A 5,441-nucleotide genomic window follows, 5' to 3' on the forward strand; every position below is an offset into this window, starting at 1 on the left:
GAAGAAGAAGAAGAAGAAGAAGAAGAAGAAGAAGAAGAAGAAGAAGAAGAAGAAGAAGAAGAAGAAGAAGAAGAAGAAGAAGAAGAAGAAGAGAAAAGACCAACAGAATAAGGAGCATATGGAGAGAGATTTAATCATCTTTTAATTGTATTGGCTATGTTTGTCCTGTATGTATGACAAAGATATATTTCTGTGATTTTTCTTCTAATCCAGTAAAATGATACTTTACTAATTAAGTGGTCTCATTCCTTTTTGGCCTATTTTTTTTAATTAAAATTGTCTTTTATTTCTTTTGCCTCAGAATGTTTCAGACAAATGCTGCTACTTCAGACACATTTTACACCCACATTAATCAAAGCGCAGAGAAATTGCTCCTAAAGATATGAGATTAATAACACTGTCTCTCTAGATACCCAAAGCAAATCCTGCACTACACATATTCAACCCGCACTCCTACCTGGTCTCTTCCCACTTCTCAATGGATCCCTACTGAAGTTCTGATTTGATAAGCCAAAGAAGCCATCCTTCAGGGTGAGAGAATCCTCTCCCTGGAGCCAGGTTGGCTTTCATGCAGCAGCAATGGCTGTTTATTGTTAAGAGAGTTAGTTCAGTCACATAAATGTCTACCATTTTCTTGAAAGCTTGTTTGTTCTTTATTCAAAAATATTAAGCCACAGACGAATTCATAGCTGAGGATATAGAGTCCCTTTTGTTCTTATATTCTAGAGCAGCACTATATAATGTCTCTCTTTCACTGAAGGGAATATTCTACATCTATGCTGTTGATTATGGCAGCTGCTAACTACTGTAGTAACTAAGCACTGGAAATATGATGGTTGGTATTGTAGTTTAAATTTTTAATTAGTTTAAATTTATATTTAAATAACTGCATGTAGCTAGTGTCTACCACACTGAACATTACAATATGTTTCTAGTGAACATATGTATATGTGATGCATATATATCTATGTGTGTGAACGTGTTTGTGTGTGTTTTAAGGAACTAGCAATATACTCTAAAAATATGAATGAACAAGAAGAATCAGATTATAAGGAAAAAATTAAAATAAGATGCAAAGGAGACACTAAAATAGGGTGATGGGATAGACACTGAAGCCTGCTTTCAAAGGAAGGTGGATGGAGAAGTCTCTGTAAGAGCGACTTAACTCCCTGAGATCTGAGTGACAGGAATTCCTGCAAAGATGCTGCAGTAAGCCACTCAAGGAAAGGGAACAGTTAGTAAACAGCCCCAAACTGTGAACAAACTTCATGTTCTAATATCAATAACAAGAGAATGCAAGGTGCTAGTGACTGGAGAACAAAGGGATGCAAATGGGGCTGCACAGGCCACTAGATCAGTGACTGCAACAAAACCCCAGGTGCTGGCTTCAGACACAGACAGTCTTTGGTACTTGTGGAAGCTGGAGGTCTGAGGATAAAATGTCAGCAAGGCCCGCTTTCCCCGGAGATTTGAGGTTCTAGACTCTTTTGGCTTCCTGCAGCTCTTGGAAGCATGATTCCTTGTCATGTGGCTGCCACACTCCAAGCACTGCTTCCCGTCCTCATATGGCCTCATTGTCTGTATTCCCCCATCTCTGTGTGTCCTCTCCTTCTTCCTTTCACTGTGGTATCTCTGCTCTGATCACATGACAGGTCTTAAATGATGGTCTTTGCCTGTCTCTCACTGAAACTCCTCTGGGCGATATTGACACTTTAACTCTTCAGAGCAGTTTTGAGCAAAGCATTTATCTAGAGAACTTTTGTTTAAGTTCTGTTGTGGTTTTTTTGTTCTTTGGGGTTTGTTTGTTTGTTTGTTTCTGTTTTGAGATAGGGTCACATGTGCCCCAGGCTGGTCTCAAGTCCACTATGTAGCAGAGGATAACCAGGAACTTCTGATCCTCCTGCCTCCACCTTCCAATGTTGGGATTTTAGGTGTGTGCCACCATACCCAACACCTATTCCTCTTTTTGTAAGGACACCTGTCATTTGATTTAGGATATATCTTAATCTAATATGCCTCATTATAATTATATTTGTAAAATCCTATTTCCAAATAAGGTTATATTCTGAGATCCATGGTAGCCCTGAATTTGGGGGAAATTGAAACCCAAGTGTAAGACTCTTAAAGCCAGATTAAGGAGTTTGGCTTTTATTCTACATGTCACAAGATACCACTAGTGGGTTGGAAGTAAGGGAGTGATTAATATAAGTTATACTTTAAAAAGCTATTCTGGATAAAAGGAAACCAAGTGGTAGGGAAATAATAATAACAGAAGATATTAAAATTCAGAAGAGCTGCTCAGGTCATATAGCTTATAAATGGCAGAGGGGAGATTAGAATGCAGGTTGTCTGGCTACAGAATGGTGCATTTAATCACCATGCTGTAATGTTCATTAAAATTTAAAAGGAGGGGCTAAAGAAATGACTCAGTGGTTGTGAACACTTGCTGATCAGTGCAGTGAACCTAGATTCAGTTCCCAGCACCCATATGGTAGCTCACCACTGTCTATAAGCTCACTTCTATGGGACTCAATGCCATCTTCTGACCTCCACAGGCTCAATGCAAGTACATGTGCACATACAGACATTCAGGCAAAGCGTCCATACACATAAAAGTGAAATAAAATTAAAATAAATTTTTGAAGAAGCTAAGATATTTGAAGGAGAGCAGAAATAGTAACAATAGAGGCAAAAATATGTTCCATTTGATTTCTGCACAACCCTTATTTAGTCAAGCATATTTTAAGAATGTTTTCAATATTACTGTGTATCTTCATTCATATAAAGAAACAGCTTGAAAGAACATGTATTATGAAAATTATAAAAGTTTTTGTAAGATGTGAAAATCAAAACGTGTTCAAAACTGGGCTGTGTTGGCAAATGCCTTTAATCTCAGCACATTGGGGGCAGGGGCAGGTGGATCTCTGAAGCAACAATAAAAAACAAAAACAAAACAGACAAACAAACCCCAAAACAGCCTGTCCAACATTTCCTTTAGAAGGCACAGTTACCATAATCTTCCCTATTGTGTCTGTGTCTCCTTGATTGACTGTCAGGTGAATTAGGACATACTGCATTTATACAATGCTAATTTGTCAATATCCTGATTAAGAATAATCATATGAATTGATTATTTTCACCATCAGATTTTAGTAATTACACTCTAACAATAGTTGACATGTCTTAGCTAGGGTTTCTATTGCTGTGACAAAACACCATGACCAGAAAGTAAGTTGGGAAGGAAAGGGTTTATCAGGCTTATACTTCAGCATTGCTGTTCATCACTGAAGGAAGTCAGGACAGCAACTCAAACAGGGCAGGATCCAAGAAGCAGAAGCTGATGTAGGGGCCATGGAGGGGAGGTACTTAGTGACTTGCTTCCTGTGGCTTGTTCGGCCTACCTGTTTATAGAACCTAAGACCACCAGCCCAGGGATGACAGCACCTACCTTGGTCTGGGCCCTCCCCCATTGATCACTAAATGAGAAAATGCCTTGCCACTGGATCTCAAGGGAGCATTTCCTCAGCTGAGGCTCCTTCTTCTGATGACTCTGTAGCTTGTGTAAAGTTGGCACACAAAACCACAAAGTACATGCTTTTGCTTGAATATCAAATGCCTTCCACAGGTACATGTGTTGACTGCTTCATTCTGAACTGTTGGCACAATTTTGGGAGGCCCTAGAAACAGGAGGTAGGGCTTAGCTAAAAGACAGATCATTGATTGTGAGTCCTTGGTGGCATCTTGTCTACACTTCCTACATCGTGCCCTCCTTCTCTGCTTCCTGTCTGTCATTAAATGAGTAGCTTCCGCCATGTGACTTCAATACTATAATAACCTGCCTCACCATTGACCCAAAATCAACAGAGCCAAGGATTATAGACTAAAATCTTTGAAACCATAAGCCAAAATAAATCTTTCTTCAATTTATTATATAAGTTATTTTGGTCACAGTTATTTAAAAAAAATCTAATATAGAAAGTTGATGTCAGAGAAGTGAGGTCACTGTTGTGACTATTCCTGACCATGTGGTTATGGTTTGAATATCAAAGCATTTTGAACTGGTTGTAGAAAGAGTTTAGAAACACTTGAAAATGCAGGTTTCAGAGACTCTATAATGTTGTAAACAGAATTTAATGTACAATTGTGGCAGATACTCTTATAACCAGAGGCTGAAAGAAATACATACAGTTAGGTTCTGGCTGGAAATGAAGGTCCCAGAAGGAAATGAAGGCTCTGTTGTGAACTGGACTATAATGAATTATATTATACTCTAGCAAATTTTTATATTTTGCCTGTGCCCTTAGACTTTCAGTGAGGTTGAATCTCAAAGCAAGGGCCTAATCAACTTGTTGGAGTAAATTTAAAGATGGCATAGTGCAGAGGGCCATGGAGGTGACAACCATTGTTCAGCAGGTCAACCCACCAAACAAATGACTCTGTTGGGAAGCCCCACTAGGCAAAGTCTGTGTGGTCACTGGCTGTGGAAACCAGTTGCTCCTGTCTGTAATTTCTCTCATGTGTCTCTTCATTTCTTTCCTAAGAACAGTTATAGGTGTTTCCCACTGCTTGTGTGTTTACCGCATGTATACATTGCATCTATTGGGTACACACATAGCAGTGGATGGTCAGGAAGATGATTTCTGCTTAACTGTATAATTTTTATGAATAGAAATAATGCTAGGATATTTTTTATTATTCAGACTGACATAGAAAAGTAATAGTTTTCTCAGCCACAAAGACACCTCATTTTAGTCTTCAGAACATATTCAAAACAACCTGGTTGCCCCCCGGAGACGAATATCTGGTTGCCCCTAGAGACAAATACACAAGGTCATTTTCTCAGGTGTTTATTACTGATTCAAGGTCAGAATTGAGGTCACTTTGGTAGATATAAACCTCATGCAGTAATCGGCTTTCTGCATACACTCCTTACCACTCCAGGTTCTACTAACTAATAGTTAGTGTTAAGTCTTGAATTCCAATCTCATTTTCTGTCTAGGAGTCCTCACAGACTTAGAGCTTCATGCATGGCCAAGGATTAATTACCTGTCAGTCAATGTGACCTCCCTAGCCTAAGAGAAACTATGTGACTTATCTTGTGTTATGAGAATTGGTCAGGCCCTGAAAATGTACATATAATTGTCCAGTTTGACTGTGAGAGAAGAGGAATGTAGAGGAAGAAGGCTGCTATGGAGAGCTATGGAGAGGAGGAAGAGAGGTTTTCAGAGAGGATTATTTGAGATGAAGTAAAAAGGAAGTTAGCATCAGAAAACATCCATGTTTCCTTATTTTTCCCTTCAGATAGAAAAAGTCTAGCACTTAGATGGATAAGAATTTTTCTAAGTCCTCACGACTCTGAAGTCTTCTTTTTGCTACCCTGGTGCTGAGTGGACGATGGCTCCCCAGTCAGCAATAGCATAGGAGTCAGGTAGAGATATTTC

The sequence above is a fragment of the Microtus ochrogaster genome, chromosome 1, assembly GCF_000317375.1.
Source record: "Microtus ochrogaster isolate Prairie Vole_2 chromosome 1, MicOch1.0, whole genome shotgun sequence".
Classification (NCBI taxonomy): Eukaryota; Metazoa; Chordata; class Mammalia; order Rodentia; family Cricetidae; genus Microtus; species Microtus ochrogaster.